Below are 20407 nucleotides of genomic sequence, written 5' to 3'. Positions count from 1 at the left end.
ACGCACACACATATGCGCACACACACACACACACACACACACACACACACACATACACATGCACACACCTGGGAAAGGCTGGCACAGGTTTACCAGCTATGCCCCCTTTTGTCCAGACTATAAGATAATTATGATTGCCACCAGACACTCCTGCCAGCTACCTTAAGGCTCTTCCAAGGGTACCCAATATACTGAGTGAAATTAATATTAATACAAATGTTAGTTTGACCAAGAGCAAGGCTATTGGGAGTGGCCCACACAGTGTCACCAAATAAATATGGAAATACTCTCAAAACTTATATATCTCTACAAAGATTAGCCACAATGAAACGTTTAAATATATTTAATAATAAATAATAAAAGAACAAGAAAATATTAAGTATATATTCACAGTGTCATCAGAGTTCAAATCAGAGGAAATATTTAAAATAACATTGAAGGACAAGCTCAGACAAATACAGAAAAAACAATATCTAACTTAGGCTTTACTATATTCCTGACTGAATTTAAGATAATCATTATTCCCTAATAACTTACTTAATAGAGCAAGGCAGATGATGTGGTGAATGGTTCTTCTTGTTGTCAGGCCCTGAATGGTTCTTCTTGTTGTCAGGCCCAAGACAGAATATAGAATACTCTGTCTCACTAAGAGACTTCCCAAAATAATATCTAAAATATTACTTCAGAGATAGCTTGGAGAATGACATCACTTCTGGTCATTTGACTTCTTGTTCCCATGTAAAACCTCCATTGCTGGAAGCTGGCAGGACTTAGCACCTACCTGTAAAAATACACACACAAGGGCTTTTGCTCAGATCTATGGTAGGTGCTGGAAGTCATAATATAATTTTATACCTCCATGCTTCCAGAGTAATAATTAGTTCACCTCAAAGACAATACAGAAAGCTTCCTAGTACAGACTTTGTGTCTCTGCCTCACTGAACCCCCTGTGAAATAGCATATTTATAGCCTAGCCTATAAAGTGATTTAATTTCAGATATTTTTTCTAATGTTTTCTGGACTGAGGTTAACCCTCCAGTTTTCCCTGTTAAAACATACATTTAAACAGTTATCATTTCTGTTCTCTCAGTAGGGCACACTGTAGATACATTTCAGTGCTTTACAAATACCTTTTCAACACAAATGTCTGTACAAATCAGTTTGATATACACATGACATACAGTTCTAATACATTTGTAACATCAACATATTGTATAAATCAGTTTGATATTCAGAAATTACATAATTATTTATAAATTTCCAGCTAACTGTACTGGCAGTACCTCCTTTCATTACAGTTATCATGAAAAAATAAATATATATATATATATATATATATATATATATATATATATATATATATATATATGTGTGTGTATATTCTTGAGTTTTTCACTATGTAGCCTAAGCTGACTTGAATTTGTGTTAACACCCTTCCTCCCATACAGCTAAATTTGGCCCATACATTGACATAAACACCCAAAAAGAGTCTAACACTGAACAAATCACCAACCTGTCCTGTCATAAGATTTGGTAGGTGCCTCAATACTCTACCAGCTGTCTCATACAAGTTCGGGTCTGTGAAAGGCAGATCATGCCTCCTGAACCTGATAGACTTCTTTGAGGCAGCCACCAAAGCTGTAGACGAGGGTAAGGTGGTTCACATAGCCTATCTTGACCTCGCTAAGGCTTTCGACACCATCCCCCATTCTGGAATTATAGCTAAACTCACTAAGCTAGGTATAAATCCCTATGTCACAAGATGGGTTGCCAACTGGCTCACTGACAGAACCCACACTGTAAAAGTTGCAGGCTCCAAATCTGACTTCAAAACAATGACAAGTGGAGTACCACAGGGTTCAGTCCTGAGACCTCTCCTGTTTCGTATCTACTTCTCTGAAGTACACACTAACACAGAAGGCCTTTGGCTAACAAAGTTTGCAGATGACTTCAAACTAGGAGCCATAGTCGAGTCCCCAAATGATGTGGACATCCTACAGAAGGGCCTCACTGAGACAGATGCCTGGTGTCAGAGTCATGGCCTCAAGCTCAATGCCAGAAAGTGCATTGTCATCCCCTATGGTAAAAACTCTGTACCCATGAGCTACCACATAGTCTACTTAATGCCGAATGTGTGATAAGAAACCTTCAGACCCAGGTGGACAGTAGTCTCGCCTTTGATAATCACATCACCACAGTAGTCAGGAAATCCTTCTACCTCCTCACAAAAGGGTTCTCATCCAGGAAGAACGAGGTCATTGTTCCCCTCTACGCGACACTCATTAGACCCATTATAGAGTACAACACCCCTTTTGGAATGTATCTCACAAGACATCTGCAGCAGCTGGAAAGGCCACAAAAGTACCTCACAAAGAGGATTACTGGCATCAAACAGATGCCCTACACTGACCATATCAAAAAACTCCAGCTTTACTCCATAGCATATTGCCTACTTCGAGATGATCTCTGCCTAACATATAAAGCTATGTCAAACCCAGAGTTGTTGGACATGCTACACCTAAACAAATCCCAATCCCTCCAAGCTACATGCTCTAGGGACCTAAACCTTGTCACCACAATAAACAGGACATGCTGGAGGGATAGATTCCTATCCCAGAGACTTTCCATACTACTCATCTATGTCAAGCAAAGTTCCTCATTAGCACTCTTCAAGAAAAATCTTGATGAGTGGATGGGAAATAGGAAATACACCCTGATGATCACTTCTGTGGCTCTGCTCAACAGGGGCACAGGAAAACAACTTTCTTGGGTGGTATAAGCCAGGGAACCTTGTTGGCTAGGCTTAATTAGGCCCTTGGGCCAATAGCCTAGTACCTACCTATGAACCTATGAACCTATATGTATCTCCATTCCAGAAGCAGGTATGGAGATGCACGTTATTAAAATTATATAAGCACACTTTGAAAATATTCTCCATTTAATCTAAGGTCTATCCATACCTCTCAAGTTCTTAGTGCAAGAAATCTGGACAAGGCCTAAAATAATGGAGGGACAAAGGCCCAAAAATAGAGGCAGATTTTCAGTATTGTTCTTATAAACTTAAAAAAGGTTGCTAAAATAACAGGATTTGTGTTAGCCATCATTTTCTGAAGAATACGAAGTCTGAAGCTCAAATGTATATCATCATTTAGTTCATAGGTTCATAGGTTTATACTAGGCTATCTGCCCTAAGGCATTTATAAGCCTAGCCCAAAGTTTTGTGGCTTACGCCACCCCTTATGTTAAAAAATACTGTGCCCATTAGTTTGTTGTGCCTCTGTCCAGCAGTGACACAGAGATGATTCCCGGGGTAAACCTACGATCTCCCATCCACCGGTCAAGATTTCTCTTGAACAGAGTCAGCGAGGTGCTCTGCCTCACATGGACTGGGATTTTATTCCACAGCATAGCGAGTATCTGGGTGACAAATCTATCCCTCCAGCATGTCCTATTTATATTTGTGCTAAGGTTTAAGTCGCTTGCTCTAGTGGATCTGGTAGATTTGGATTTTTTGAGGTGGAGCATGTCCATTAATTCCGGGTTGGACATGGCCTTGTATGTCAGGCACAGGTCACCTCTGAGCAGGCGGTATGCGACTGAATAGAGCTGGAGTTTCTTCAGTCTGGCAGCATATGACAGATTTTGGAGTCCCTTTATCCTTTTGGTGAGGAACTTTTGGGGTCTCTCCAATTGCTGCAGGTGTCGGGTGAGATACATCCCGAATGGGGCATTGTACTCGATCACTGGTCTGATAAGTGAAGAGTACAGGGGAACAATGACCTCACTTGATCTGGATGTGAATCCCTTCATGATCAGGTGGGCAATGCCAAAGGTCTTTCTAACCACTTTAGCAATGTGAGTGTCAAAAGAAAGGCCACTGTCAACCTGGGTCCCCAGGTCCCTGATAACCTCTTCTGTGTTTAATGGATTGCCACCTATATGGTAGCTTGGGGTTACCTTGTTTTTCCCGAAGGGTATGACTATACATTTTTTGGCATTTAACTTCAGGCCATGGCTCTGGCACCAGTTATCAGTTTCCGTGAGACCCCTCTGAAGGATATCTGTGTCCGATGTACTTTCCACTATGGCGCCCAGTTTGCAGTCATCTGCAAACTTTGTCAGCCATAGTCCTCCTATGTTTGCCTGTACTTCTGAGAAGTAGATGCCGAACAACAGGAGGCCAAGGACTGAGCCCTGTGGGACCCCACTTGTGACCGGCTTGGAGTCTGACATGGCGCCAGCAACTCTAACCCTGTGGGTTCTGTCCTTTAGCCAGTTTGCAACCCATCTTGTGACATATGGGTTTACATTTAAGCTGGTAAGTTTCTCTATAATACCCGAGTGGGATATTGTGTCGAAAGCTTTTGCAAGGTCAAGGTAGGCTGTATGGACTGCCTTTCCCTCATCAATGGCCTTGGTGACTGTTTCGAAGAAGTCGAACAAGTTCAAAAGGCATGATCTGCCCTTGACAAAGCCAAACTGGGTCGGGTCCAATGTCTGCAAGTCCCCTATGTCTTTGTTTATGAGTTCCATTATGATCCTCTCCATAGCTTTGCAGACCAGGCTTGTTAAGCTTATGGGGCAGTAATTTCCAGGGTCCATAGAGGTACCGCCTTTGTGGAGAGGGACCACAGTTGCCGTACGCCACTCCTTGGGCACGTATTCTGTGGTAAGGCTAAGATTAAACAGCTGCCTTATATGCGGGTTTAGTTCCTCGTTGAGTTCGTGTAGCACACAGCCGGGGATACCATCCGGTCCCATTGATGCTGTGTTTTTAGCTTTAGAGAGAGCAGCTTTCACCTGCGCATTAGAGATGTCTGGGAGGCTACACTCCGCTGGGATAGTTATCTCTCCTTTTGGGGAGAGGGGTGAAGTTTACACTGAACCTGTCTGCCAGTATGTTGGCAATGTCTGTGGGTTCAGTGATTTTTGTATCATTTTGGACTAATTCTGCGCATATCTGGGAGTTTCCACCCAGGTTTCTAACATAGCTGAAGAAGGCCTTATGATTGTCTTTTGAATCTATTGCAATTTTTCTCTCAAATTTGGCCTTGGATGATTTTATGAGTGCTCGTATTTTTTACTAATAATGATCAAGGGTGTCTTCTCTTTTATGGATTTTGCTCTATCATGTAACAGCTTTCTCCTCTTATTGTAAAGTTTGTTTATGGCTGGGGTCCACCAGACTGGACGTTTGCCCTTGGTGGAAGGAGTCTTGGTTTTATTAGGGATTGCCTGATCCATGCAGTCCTGGAGGTGTTCGTAGAAGGCATTTGTAAGGGCTTCCGCAGCTTGGGTTGTGGTTTCCACTGGCTCGGGGCCTTGAAGGATACCACACCAGTCTTGAGTAGTGTGAAGTTTGCTTTAGAGAAGTTCTTCACTGTGGTCTTTTTTGTTTGGGGTGGGGGCGGGATGTGGATTTCCAGTGAGATAAGTTTGTGATCTGATCTCACCAATGAGGGATATACTTCCGGTGTGGAGCATTTTGTCCCCATGTTTGTGATGATGAGATCTAGTATATTTTTTCCTCTTGTGGGAATGGTGACTAGTTGTTCCATGGCATTTGAATTTATGAACTCCAGGAACCTTTGGGCTAGAAAGTTGGGGCTTGAGTAATGTTCCCAGTCTATATTCGGGTAGTTGAAGTCACCCAATATAATGGTGTTTGGAGATACATTTATACCCTCCAGTGTCTTCAGAAAGGCTGTGTGGGGTTCCTGAGTTTGAGATGACTGACTTCAGTCCTTAGTGATTTGTCCGAAAACCCCAAATTTTATGAGGAAAAGAATGAAAATATGAGACAAAAATCTGGACAATTGAAAGGTATGAAAGAGATATGCATTTAAGTAAATACAACTGCCATTAAGTCTTCTGGATCTGTATTACAGCTGTGTGTATCAAACATTTTCATTAGGATGTAGATACAACAAATGCATTATGTTAGGAAATACATTTCATGCCTCTTAATTATCCAGATTTCTGTAGAATGTCCAAATGTTTGCCTCATATTTTTAGGCTGTTCCTCATAAAATATGTGGTTTTCTGGCATATCACTGAGGATTGAAGTAACTCTTCTTCTTCTTTTGGCTGCTCCCATTAGGGGTCGCCACAGCAGATCAACTGTTTCCATTTCTTCCTGTCCTCTGCATCTTGCTCTGTCACACCAACCACCTGCATGTCCTCTCTCACCACATCCATAAACCTTATCTTAGGCGTCCCTCTTTTCCTGTTACCTGGCAGCTTCATCCTTAGCATCTTTTTCTCAATATACTCTGCATCCCTCCTCAGCACATGTCTAAAACAACATAATCTTGCCTCTCTGGCTTTGTCTCCAAACCTTCCAACCTGGGCTGACCCTCTAATATACTTATCCCTAATCCTGTCGCCAGAGCAGATCAACTGTTTCCATTTCTTCCTCTCCTCTGCATCTTGCTCTGTCACACCAACCACCTGCATGTCCTCTCTCACCACATCCATAAACCTTATCATAGACCTCCCTCTTTTCCTGTTACCTGGCAGCTTCATCCTTAGCATCTTTTTCCCAATATACTCTGCATCCCTCCTCAGCACATGTCCAAAACAATGTAATCTTGCCTCTCTGGCTTTGTCTCCAAACCTTCCAACCTGGGCTGACCCTCTAATATACTTATTCCTAATCCTGTCCATCCTCGTCACACCCAGTGCAAATCTTAACATCTTCAACTCTGCCACGTCAAGCTCTGACTCCTGCCTTTTTGTCAATGCCACTGTCTCCAACCCATATAACATAGCTGGTCTCACTACCCTCTTGTAGACCTTCCCTTTCACTATTACTGGTACTCTGTCACAAATCACTCCTGACACTCTTCTCCACCCACTCCACAATGCCTGTACTCTCTTCTTCACCTCTAATCCACACTCACCATTACTCTGAACTGTTGATCCCAAGTACTTAAACTCATTCACCTTCGCCACCTCTACTCCCTGCATCTTCACCATTCCTCTATCCTCCCTCTCATTCACACACATATATTCTGTCTTAGTCCTGCTGACCTTCATTCCTCTTCTCTCTAGAGCATATCTCCACCTCTCCAGGGTCTCCTTTACTTGTTCCCTACTCTCACTACAGATCACAATGTCATCTGCAAACATCATAGTCCACGGGGACTACTGTCTGATCTTGTCTGTCAACCTGTCCAGCACCATTGCAAATAAGAAAGGGCTCAGAGCTGATCCTTGATGTAATCCCACCTCCACCTTAAACGCATCCATCACTCTCACTGCAGACCTCACCGCTGTCGCACTACCCTCGTACATATCCTGTACCACTCTTACATACTTCCCTGACACTCCTGACTTCCTCATACAATACCACAACTTCATTCTAGGCACCCTGTCATATGCTTTCTCTAAATCCACAAAGACACAATGCAACTCCTTCTGACCTTCTCTGTACTTCTCCATCAACACTCTCAGAGCAAATATCACATCTGTATGACTGTACCCAAGGGTGTGAGACTGGTGGTTGGAGCAGATTTCAATGGGCATGTTGGTGAAGGGAACAGAGGGGATGAGGAAGTGATGGGTAGGTATGATGTTAAGCAAAGGAATGCAGAAGGTCAGATGGTAGTGGATTTTGCAAAAAGGATGGACATGACTGTGATGAATACGTATTTTAACAACAGGGAGGAGCATAGGGTGACATACAAGAGTGGAGGAAGATGCACACAGGTGGATTATATCTTATGTAGAAGGGCCAATCTGAAGGAGATTGGAGATTATAGAGTGGTGGCAGGGGAAAGTGTAGTTAGGCAGCATAGGATGGTTGTTTGTAGGATGACATTGGTGATCAAGAAGAGGTGGATGAATGTGAGGGCAGCACCAAGGATCAAATGGTGGAAATTTAAAAAGGGTAACTGTGAGGAGATGTTCAGGGAAGAGTTAAGACAGGCACTAGGTGGTAGTGAAGAGTTACCAAATAGATGGGTAACTACAGCAGAGCTAGTAATAGAGATGGCTAGAAAGGTGCTTGGTGTGACATCTGGAAAGAGGAAGGAGGACAAGGAGACCCGGTGGTGGAATGAAGACATACAGGAGAGTATACAGAGAAAGAGGTTGGTGAAGAAGAAGTGGGATTGTCAAAGAAATGAAGAAAGTAGACAAGAGTATAAGGAGGTGAGGTGCATGGCAAAGAGAGAGGTGGCGAAGGCTAAGGATAAGGCGTATGAAGAGTTGTATAAAAGGTTGGACACTAAGGAGGGAGAAAAGGACCTGTACCGATTGGCTAGACAGAGAGACTGAGCTAGTAAAGATGCGCTGCAGGTAAAGGTGATAAAGGATAATGAGGGAAATGTACTCACAAGGGAGGAGAGTGTGTTGAGCAGATGGAAAGATTACTTTGAGAGGTTGATGAATGAAGAGAATGAGAGGAAGAGAAGGTTGGATGATGTGCGGATAGTGAATCATGAAGTGCAGTGGATTAGCAAGGAGGAAGTGAGGATAGCTATGAAGAGGATGAAGAACGGAAAGGCTGTTGGTCCACATGACATACCTGTGAAAGCATGGAGGTGTTTAGGTGAAATGGCAGTGGAGCTTTTAACTAGATTATTTAATGAAATCTTGGAAAGTGAGAGGATGCCTGAGGAATGGAGAAAAAGTATTTTGGTACCGATTTTTAAGAATAAGGGTGATGTGCAGAGCTGTAGTAACTACAGAGGGATTAAACTGATCAGTTACAGCATGAAGTTATGGGAAAGAGTAGTGGAAGCTAGGTTAAGAAGGGAGGTGATGATTAGTGATCAGCAGTATGGGGATTGAAGTAACTAAACAATACTAAATAATGACTGACATACCAAAATCTGGACAAAGCCAAAAATAATGGGAGGACAAAGTCCCAAAAATAGGAACACATTCTAAATATTGCTCTTATAAACTTAGAACGTTACTAGAATAAAAGATTTTATGTTACCATATATTTTTCTGAAGGATATGAAGTCTGAAACTGAAATGTCTGTCATTACTTAGTGAATTTAGTCCTCTCTGATTTGCCTGAAAACCAAAAATTGTTTGAAAAGTAGACCAAAATATGCGGCTAAAATCTGGAAATTCTGCGAAAATCTGAATAGTGGAGGGGTATGATAACAGACATTTGAGTTTCAGACTTCAAATCCTTCAGAAAATGCATCATTCAAAACCTGTTGTTCTAGGAAATTTATAAGTTTATAGCAGTGATATTTAAAATTTGCCCCTATTTGTTGGCCTTTGTCCCTCCATTATTTCTGGCTTTGTCCAGATTTCTTGCGCCGAGAGGTATGATTATGTTAGATACAAAAAATGCATTATGTTAGCAAGATTTCTGTTGATTAGATTCATACTTTTCAACCTCTTAATGCAAGAAATCTGGACAAATCCAGAAATAAGAGGAGGACGAAAGCCTAAAAATAGGGACAGATTTTAAATATTGCTTTTGCAAACTTAGAAAGTTACTAGAAAAGCACGATTTGTTAACATGCATTTTCTTGAAGGATATGAATTCCTACACTGAAATATATGTCATTATTTAGTGAGTTCAATCCTAAGATCATCCCAGAGATTTGTCAGAAAACTACAAAAAAATTGATGCGAAAATCTGGACAGTTGATAGGTATGATTCAGATTATCTCTGCAGTTAGTAAGTAAATGAGGTACTTTTCCGTTATCGGGCCAGCAGTAGTAATATGCGCTGGCATCCTTATCACACGGCCACAATGATCACACAGCTGCTTGCTATAAAATGGTTGTTTTCAAACACATACAGAAACAATGAATGTGCTGCAGGGTTTTATTAGTTTTATAATTTATAAATCTAAGGGCTGCATTACAGAGTGTGATAATGCTGATGACCACTACCCTCTCCTGGCGCTTTGATACTCACATCAACACTACAATAAAATAAGTTAACAGAAAACTAGGCTCCCTTTATAAGATTAATTCCTTCCTTACTCCTATAGCTAGAACTACTATTGCCCACACCAACCTCATCTCTACTCTCCTCTATGCTTCACCTATTTACACTTTTTTTTGTGTTGTGTCTTTCGGCATTTCCCGGTTAGGGGTCACCACAGCGGAACAACGGTCCGCTAATGATTGGTAGTTGATTTTTATGTGCTGAGTTACCAGCCCTGATGCATAACCTTCAATGAAGGTACGCCCATTCAAGTATGTTTCCACGCAGAAGACGCTCTAGCTGAGAATCGAACCGGACAGCATCTTACTGTGAGGCGACAATGCTACCACAGCTATTTACACTAATCTATCTAAAAACAACCTCAACAAACTGGCAAACTCCTACAATAACATTGCCAGATTTGCCACTGGCTCCCCATTTAGAACCCACCACTGTCATAATCTAAAACAACTAGGTTGGCAGGAGCTGCATAATCAGCTTCAATTTCACCAATTTATTATTGCCATTAAGACCCTTTATCATCCTAGCAATACACCAATACTCACGAGTCTAATCACCCTGTATAAAAATCTTACAACCCTACGCTCAGCAAATAAACTACTGGTATCCATACATAAACCCAACAATGTTGTGTCTTTCGGCTGTTAGGGGTCGCCACAGTGGAACTCCGGTCCGCTAATGATTGGCAGTAGATTTTTACGTGCCGAGTTGCCGGCTCTGACACACAACCTTCAATGAAGGTACGCCCATTCACGCATGTCTCCACACAGAAGATGTTCTAGCTGAGAATCGAATGGGATAACATCTTGCTGTGAGGTGACAATGCTACTGCAGCACCACCACCGCAGTTATAAAGCAGGGAATTCACTGTTCTCTAACACTGTGGGAAAAACCTGGAACCTACTTCCCTGTGAACTCACATCTCTTTCTTCAACACTACCATGATGCCCGTGCCCTGGCCCAGCAATCAAAGAGCCTTAATCCTCACCACTGACATCAGAGGGGGCGACTCCTAGAAGAGGAAAGGATAACTAATGCACATAGTAAAGTACAATTTCCCTTAAGTGCACACAGAGATCACAGTCAGTCTGGGGCTGGTTGCTCCCTTGCTCACCAGGTCCCCAATAAGACTCCCCACTGGCACAGCTATAGGTTCCAGGTCTCAGCCTAGCTGGGCAAGCTAAAACCCCCAGTACCCTCTCTGTCCAACCAGTACTTCGTGTCCCTGCCCAAGTAGCTGACACAACACACGCACACACTTTAAGAAGAGGTTATACAACCACACAGACCCACCTGGGAAAAGGCTGGCACAGGTTCTCCGGCTGTGCCCCTATTACCCAGACCATATGGTAGTAATTCCTGTCACTACCCAGCTAATAATTATCAGCTACTAAAAGGCCCTTAAAAGGGTGTCCAGTTATTACTGTGCAATATTATAATCCTATGGTAGTATGACTAATGGTTAAGGTGTTTGCCTTACAAACACAAGGTGCAGGGTTCGAGTCTCACAAGGAAAAATTAGCTAGGCTTAAAATGGCTCGCAAGGGCAGTTAGCCTAGTACTAATCTATGAATCTATGAATCTATGAATAAACAGTCAAGGCTTAATTTGGAGTGACTTAGACAGTAAAATCTGTAAATATGTAATGTACTTTAGAGGTTAAATTATCTCTACATAAACCAGCCACAGGTAAAGGTTTTAAAATATTTAATAATAAATAATTAAAACACAAGACAAAACTACTACTGTGCAATTCTTCTCAAGTTCAGAGATCACACAGAAACTTAAAACAATATTGTAGGAAAGATCTGATTTCAAAGAAAAATACTTAGTCTAACTTTCTTCTAAGTTTAACTATTCCTAAGAGGAATCACAGTGCTATAATCCTACTTACATACATAAAACATAAGCAGTGCTGGGTTAGATGTCCAAGATCAAAATGCGCTTTAGTCTCTCACTCAACAATAGTTTTTAAACACTAACCAACAGCTCTCTAAGGCCCTCCCAAATTACATCATTTTGTCACTTAGTCTGGAGTTCCCAGGCCACAAACTGTATTATTTAGCAAGCTAACACCTGCTCAGGAGACTACAACAATAAAAGGCATTTCACATATACACTCTAGCAGAAACCAGAGCAATAAAGATCCTTCCACATGTAAATTCTGGCCCTTAACTTTAATCTTAAAACAATGGGCATGAAACCTTCATCCAGACTCACTGGAGCCGACTTGTAAAACATCAAAGAGATTCATCTTTTCAACTTCAAAAGACACATTTGAAATGTTTGGCTTGGTTTTCCTTACAGCAGATGGCAATGTTGCAGCAATCTTGAAGTTCACATTTTACAGTGTTTTCTTTCATTTAAAAACACAAGCCTGTATTTTACATTTATTTATTTATACAATTGATAGAATTATGTAGCAAATTCTATTTGACTAGGCTGGCAGCCTTCGCCCATCTTCCTCCAATCTTCACAACTACTATTCAAAAAGAAACTCAAATTATACCTTACAACTCACTGGCTATGCCCATGTACTAACCCAGACTAAGAATTTCCTTCCTGTTATGTTAGGTGCACTATATATTAATTTATCTTCTGCTACATTAAGTCCACCTCCTTCTTATATATCTGAGAATCTGATCAGTTAAGCTAATTTAAGACTGTATAAATGCCATCCTTCTTACGAACTATTATAGTATATGTTGATGTATACCCAGCTTGGACTTTATGAATGTGTGACTGCCTTCTAAATCATTTTTTCTTCTTTTATTGTTTTGTCTTTTTTTAAAATATGTTATCTCTCATGGATACTAAGTTGCTATGTAAACAAGTGTATAAGTCTGAAAAGTGTACTGTATCTTAAGTTGCGACTATCTGTTTAGTGGAGCTTTTCTCCCCGGGCCTCTACTGAAAAAGGACATATATCTGGTAAGACTAGCCCGGTCAACAAATGTAAAATAAAATTATCTCTGGTTTCACTCCCATGCTGTTACCTACTTGCGAGCAGTCTAAGTTTCTATATGTTGTCATTACAAAGGCTCATGATATGTACGTAAAATGTTCTGCTTGTTGTGTACTACACTGGTTGCTTCTCACCAAAGACACAAACCCTGCAGCACATTCGTCCGTGTTTCTGTATATCTTTCAAAATAACCGCTTTAGAGCGAACAACTGTGCGATCATTGTTCATCAGTGGAAATTGTAAAACTGTACAGTAACAAAAACATTCAGTTGAATTAAGGTAACTGGAACAATAACAACTGCTGCCCCGATAACGGTAAACAGTGGTTTACATGCCATTCAGTTGTGTTCAGGTAACAGAAGACCATGGCTTGTAAAACATTCTAGTTTGTGTAGCTTTCTGGCTATGGGCATTTGACACTTATCAGGGCGAGCAGCTGTGCGATTATTGCGGCGGCATTATAAGGATGCCAGCTCACATTACTACTGCTGCCCCGATAACGGAAAAGGACCCGATTTTTTAACTGATATCTATGATAAATAGAACTGAACCATACTAATCCATTAAAAGAACCATTATATAATTAAAAATATCACGTTTCAACCGTCCTATGAGCTTCCTAGATGAAGTTGTTATGAAGCTTTTAGCTAATGCTCCACATTTTGCCCATTTGTTCCACATTATGAAAGGTAGTGTTGCTCAGTTTGGATATGGAAGGTTGAGAGAGGTATGAATATACCATACAACTATAACTGTTTTGACTGACAAGTACGGCGTTTGTATGAACTGGGGCTGCAAGAGTAATCGAAACTATAAGGCGAATGTGCAGAGCTTCACCCGTTTAAATTTACACCAGCACATTATGAAAGTCTTGTTTTAATTCCTGTGAAAAGAAAACATGCCGTGTGGTTGTCCTGCTAACAGCAAATTAGAATAAACTTCTAAGGAGTGGCCTTAGGTTAACTGGTGCCCTAGGCAAAAGGGCTCCACGGTCCCCCCCACACACACCCCCACCACCTGGTGCCCCCATCCTGGTCTGCCTACACCAAATAAATGCTGGAAAAGCGCCCCTGCTAGAGAGGCGCCCTAGGCAGCCGCCTAGTTGGCCTATGCCTAAGACCGGCTACGAGCATAGAAATGACATTATAAACATGTACACATTTAACCAACTTTTTCGCTAAAATGAAAGTGAAACACTCCCGTGTTAAAAATGTCAGAACTGAAATTGCACGACCTAATTGGGTTTACAGGAAAGGCGGCGATATAGGGTTACCACCTTTTCAAATGCCCAAAGTGGGACATTTTTGGTACAAATGTCAGATTTTGCAGAGCGAAACGTACCCATGGCCAGTACCAAGGACAGAACTTCACTTTTTTGCCTAAATAAAAGCTTATTCTTGTAGCATTTTAGTTGCTTATTCTGTTTCTTATAACATTTAGGTGTTTTCGATACGTAATAACTATTTTATGCAATTATTACATAAAATATAGGAAATAATGCTGTCCTAAAATCTCAGGACATTTGCCGTTTTTTCAATTTTTTTGCAGGACACAACTGCCCAAAGAGGGACTGTCCCTCACAAAGTGGGACAGCTGGTAACCCTACGGCGATAACAGGTGTTGTTCTTGAAGTTGCTTATAGAACAGTCGTAGTATTCGTAAACTTTGCGGGATTGAAATTCGCTTAGTCTGCAAACTACGATTCCCAAAGAGCAACGCGACCTGTTCTTCAGGTTACCTGCCAAACCAAAGAGGGCGGGTGTGTATTGCAAGGCAACAGAGAGGATTGCATCAGCGAGTTTAGAATGTCATACTTTCGCTTGGCAGGCCGATGGAGCGGGATGACTGTAAATAATGGGTTTATCAATGATGCTTTACACAACCTTATGAGTTGAATACCAGATACAATACCAGTGTCTCCTGACAGCGGTAAGTGTAGTTTTCAGTTATATGGGATGGACATAACTCTCGAAGTGTGCAGTGGATTCTTATATCTTACTTTTTCCTTATTTGTAATCTAGTTTCTGTGTCACTTAATGTTTTTTTAAAGGTAATATCGGATATTTCTACTTTGGACGAAATGTTTGTTGTCTTCTTCCCAAACTTAATTTACATTTGCTCTTTAAGTTTTCAGAGCCGAATTAATTGTAATCCAATCCGCACCGCATTTGAACTTGTAACCTACTCCGCAACCAAAAATTCAAGCACAGCCCTTTCTGTTGTCTTTGAGTGACCATACAACATGTCTCTTTAGAAAATAATGCTCGTGTTTCCTTGATCATACACTGGGAAATAAAGATAATGAGACTGCGGTAAAGCATATGTATGCATGAATTCTGTAACAATTTTAATATACCTTTTTGGGGCAAGGGTAGCTGTGTCAGTAACCTGAGTTACTAACCTCGATTTAACGCAGTTTCAATTTCGGCTACGTGAGCCACCACAGCTATTGGTCAACTCAGGAATCTGAAAACTTGCACTAAGGAATTTCGGGGGTAGGAACATACGAATAAAGCTATTTCACTAAGTTAATTTGTTTTGCACAGTTAACGCACTGAAATATTTTTTTTATTTTACCACTAAGTTAGTCCATTTGTATCATTGATATCTTTATATCTCTCTTGTCATGTGTTCCTGCTTTTGGCTCAAATGTTGTGCCCCTCCTAATTCCTTCTAAAACTGGCAATCTGTGTAAAAAAAAAAAAAAACTTTTGGATTAATTGCCCCTTTGTTATGCCCAGATTTGTCTTTATTCTGGATATAAGAGGTTGAGCGCTGTGACTGACTTATTTTTACAATATTCAGTACTGATTACTAAACATGTAGACTCTCTTCTGTTTTGGGTAGAGATTAAGTATGGGCATGTCCTTGGGAAATGTTATAAATTCCTTTAGCAAACTAGTTGGTTGCAGTGATTTTTAGCATACAAGATGGGACATGATTAATGCAGTGTATTTCAGAATATGTTGCTCAGTTATAGTCTAGTATGTGACACTTGGTAACATTGTAGGACATGTATGATAGTAATATTCATAAACTACAGTTCTGTGAATTATTATATTAAGTAAACCTTTATACTGTCAGATGTCTGTCATGGGAAGCACAATCACGCCACTTTTGGTGATGCTAAGTTTAAAAAGATAAAATAATCCCTGTTTATTAAGCATCACATCAATGTATTATTCAGTGGTGTACAATGCAGGGATTACACTCTACTAATAAAATAATACTAGTTTACCAGGAATTCTAAATGAATCATGAATAACTTGTATAGGGCATTAGATTAAAAATAATGCAGCAAGCATGAACCCCATGAACAGCCAGCAAAAATTCCTAGTGTAATAAATGGACTAGACATACCCTGGGCTAATTCTTGACCCGGCTCTTACCTTTCACCCCACATCTTAGGTTCATAGATTAGTACTAGGCTAACTACCCTTGTGGGCCATTTCAAGACTAGCCAATTACCTCATGTGAGAATTAAACCTTGCATCTTGTGTCTGTAAGGTAAAGACCTTAACCATTATGCCATTTAGAGACTATAAGCAGTAGAGTACTAGCCAAGCTCAAACTGTGTTACAAAATATCCCGGTACTTTTCCATTTTCGGGGCAACACTTGTTATGAGCGCTTGGAGTGTTACAACGCGCTTGCAATTTCACAGCTGATGCTTAAGTGGGTACTTTTCAGATTGTTTTTGTAGATCCTATTTCCTTTATTATTGGGCATTAACATGTATGTTATCTGCTATACCTTGACTAGCAACAAATACTGGGCTGAAAATTAAATGTCATTAAATAATATTCTGATCCAAGGGCTGACAGGGAGTGATATGTTATATAGCCTGGATTATGTCACCTCGAGGATTTTGTAATTTTGCCGATAACGGTAAACTACCTTTTTTTCCTCTTTCTATTTTTCATTATTAAATATTCAAACAAAACAACACTTTCCATTTTTATTACTGAAAGCTACAACTTAGATGTATGTGGTTTAGATGCATTCAGATTTGGAATATTTTGTAAATGTGTTAATACTCTTCACTTGCATCCCGTTGTAAAAAAGGAAGCTGGGAAATGGTCTTTCCCCGGCTCCTTAGTGTCCAAAGCAGTGAGGCGGAAAATAATAATCATTAAAAAAAAAAAAAAAAAGATAGCAAACCAGATAAACCAGAAACCTTTAAGCTGTAGAGCTTGTATCAAAACTTTCTGAGATCTGCTGAGAGTGAAAGTATCTTTAACGTATTTAGGAGGGTTTACACCTATACAAAAAGAAGACACACAAAAGAAAGAAAAGAACACTGCAATGGTGATGTTTGAATCCAGGAAGTCGACGGAGAAAGTCTGACTGTCTGATTAGGCAGTGCCAGCACTGATGTATCTGTTATTTTATTCACTTTCAGTTGGCTTTTAACAGGTTAAGACCACATTTATCCATGGTGATATAGTTGAGTGTTAATAACGTTAACTATAATATTCAGGGGTGTTTGGAGGTCCTTTCCAAGAGCACGCCATTGAGCTGGTGTGGGTGAGACAACCAAAGGTATGTAAGAAGTGCTAAGATTCCAACTGCGCGCATTACACCTGTTGCCCCGATAATGGAAAAGTACCAATATCCCTTAGTGTGGGTGGTGCATTTTCCTCAGAAAGACTTGCGTCCCATGAGGGTCTGCTGTGGGACCGTTATTCTTAGCCTTAACATTGGCAAACTATAAGGCAATCAGAGTCCTACTGCTAACCACGTTTGCTGGTGATTGCAAACTTGGAGCTATTATAAATGCTCCAGATAACTTATTTTTCTTTCAAAAGGGCCTTACCCTTACAGATTCACATTGTCTAGATCATAAACTAAAGCTCAGTGCTTTAAAATGTAGCACTGTATTCTTTGAAAACGATAACACTCCTGCAACTACCACATAAATGATACTCTCTCAGGATTTTTATTGTCATTAGAGGTGTAGGCATGTTTGTGGACAGTTAATTCACCTTCAGCCGTCTCATGTCAACTGCATTTAAAATTAAAATCCTTTATCTAGCCCGGCATATTTCTAAATTGATATTCCCAGAGGTCCAAGGAAGTTGCAGTCCCATATTCTGCCCTTATCTGGAATGGAATGCCCACTTTGAAAGGTATCTTTCAAAGCACATAGCTGAATTACAACAACCACAGCATTTCCTCAGCAAACAATTGATAATCTATGAGCTTCCTGAGCTATACAGTGCCTAAAAGCTCTGTCACTCTGTTTTGTCTCTTATTGCATTCTCTGTGGTGATATCTGCCTGGCCATTAGGCAGCAAATGAACCAGAGTTATGTGACCTTCTGCATGTACATAAAACCACAAATACCCACGACATGGACCTAATTGTATACTGTAATATAAACTGAGCCTGTTGGTAAGACAGATCTCTCCTCAAGGATCCAGTACGTCTGGAATAAACTCCCAGTTCACATCAAAGTGAATTTCTCTCAATATATCTAATTTAGACAATTGGATGGGCAACTCAAACTTCAGCCCTGGCCAAGTCGCTTATGGACATGAGTAGTAAGTAAACTGCATTGGTAGGCTCATGTGATCTTTTGATCAATTTCCTGTGTGAATGTATGAACCTATGAAGAAGTCCTATAGTTTGTGTATTTACTGTTGGCACCTGTGCTTATTCAGTTTGTTTAAAGTTGATGCCTATTTTGAAAACTTTCCAAGTGTTTAGATTATTTTAGTATCATAACAGGAGTGGGCTCTTTTCCTAAGTCAGGGCATAATCAAATCTGATAAAATCAGTTTTGCTTCTGTCTTTGCTTTGCTAAGAGGGTCCATCTTAGCACCTACAGAATACCCACAATTGCCTGCTTTTGTAATTCATATGGGGTTACCTGGACTGGTAGCACATTTAAGAATGCTAGTCAGGTTGTTCCTACTACCACTGAAACTACGTGAATGCCTTTATTCCACACTTCTTTGATTTTCGCTTGCATGTCTTTTGTTTTTAAGTATGTTAGACACTGTTGTTGCTGGATGTAGCAGATTCTATAACTAATGCTGTTTTTGTTCTTTTCTCTTTGACTACAATATTTAGTTTTCTTGCTTCCACTTTTTAACTGTTATTGAATGATCTCCACGTGATGTTTACTTCATTTTCAATAATCCTTTGTGGCTCATGTTTCCAGTGCCTGTCTGCTACCTGTATGTTGTAATGTTTACACAGTCACCAGTGTAACAGTCTAGCTACATGTATTTATTTATTTGCATTTATTTACTGGGAAAGTCTGACTAAGCGGAAGCTCAGGCAGAAAAACTGCAAAACAAATTTTAGAAAAATGCAAACTGTCGGGCATACACAAGTGCAAAAATTCACAATGTGGTCCAGGTAAAATACCATATGATAAAACATTGTTATGTCTTTACCTAGGCCATAAGCATATCACAGCTTGCAACAAGATGTGCAGCTATTTCTAGTTTATGCTGCAAGACTTAACATTTGGCTGTATTTCCTGTCTTTTTTTTTTTTTTATAGATTGCGTGAACCATCACATATGGAGTCGATTATCTTGCATAGCCATTATTAACTTATTTTGGTTTAAATTCACCTTCCTTAAACCTTTTTTATGCCAACTCTTGACCATTATGTAGTTGTTCATTAGTTCTCTGTACTTTCCACTGTAATTGAGGGGTTTTCAGTTTTCTGCACCCCCCCCCCATGTTGTATAGTTGCTCTTTCTGTTGCCACCTGTTTTGATTATAACTTCATTTGAATATGATGGTGCCACCAATTATGTAATCAGTGTCAATCTGCAGCCAGTACATGTTGTCAGTTTCAACGAAGCCCACCCCTCCTCCTTACTGAAGGATACATTATTTTAATAAGCACTATTTTTTGAAGTTGTTTTCTTTTTTTCCACTCCCAATGATCCATCAGTTTTTAAGGTCAGTTGATCACACCAAATTGTAAGTTAGGATAGGGGGTGCAAGCTGAATTATATTTTTCTTGTATGTCAAATTAGTATAATTAATCTTCTGTAGTCCTACTCAATTTTTTTCTCATTTGTTCTTTGAGTGTTGCTGCCATTTCATCCCATCTATTTCCATATGTTCATGTTCCTTTTCTTGTTCCAATTTTTTTGTATCACATTCCTCTCCACATTTAATGTTTTCTTGCTGCTTCAGTTTTTCTGCTACAAATGTTGCTTTAGCACATCTGTTGAGACCAAATGACGTTCATTTGGCATTTTGAGATGGTTTTATGAATTTGTGGCTATGTTTTCACTTGTTTGCTTATAGAGCTACAAAGTTTTAGATCATCCAAGAACACAGATGAGATGCCGTTTGATAAGATGACTTTTCTTAATCAGACTGTGGTCATAGCTTAGTCTGGTAACAGCTTTACTGATTGTCACGACCACTATTTTCTTTTGTTCACAAAGAATAACCCAGGAATATTTTTCTCTGGATTCTGAAATCATTAGTAGTAATTTGCTCTTTTCTGTGTTTTTTATAGTGTCTTGACAAACTGTACTGCAGT

General features: G+C 40.1%; 1 protein-coding gene across 1 annotated transcript in view; it reads left to right on the top strand.

Moving 5' to 3' along the window:
• Nucleotides 1-14629: 14629 nt before the first annotated feature.
• The window catches only part of LOC122792249 (sestrin-2-like), a gene marked incomplete in the record, with an annotated part of 678183 nt that continues 672405 nt past the window's right edge, over nucleotides 14630-20407 (top strand). The window contains 1 exon segment of the mRNA XM_044059999.1: nucleotides 14630-14819.

Source organism: Protopterus annectens, chromosome 1.part2 (assembly GCF_019279795.1).
Source record: "Protopterus annectens isolate FY-2018-M chromosome 1.part2, PAN1.0, whole genome shotgun sequence".
Taxonomy (NCBI): domain Eukaryota; kingdom Metazoa; phylum Chordata; order Ceratodontiformes; family Protopteridae; genus Protopterus; species Protopterus annectens.
This window is presented reverse-complemented; position numbering and strand designations above follow the sequence as displayed.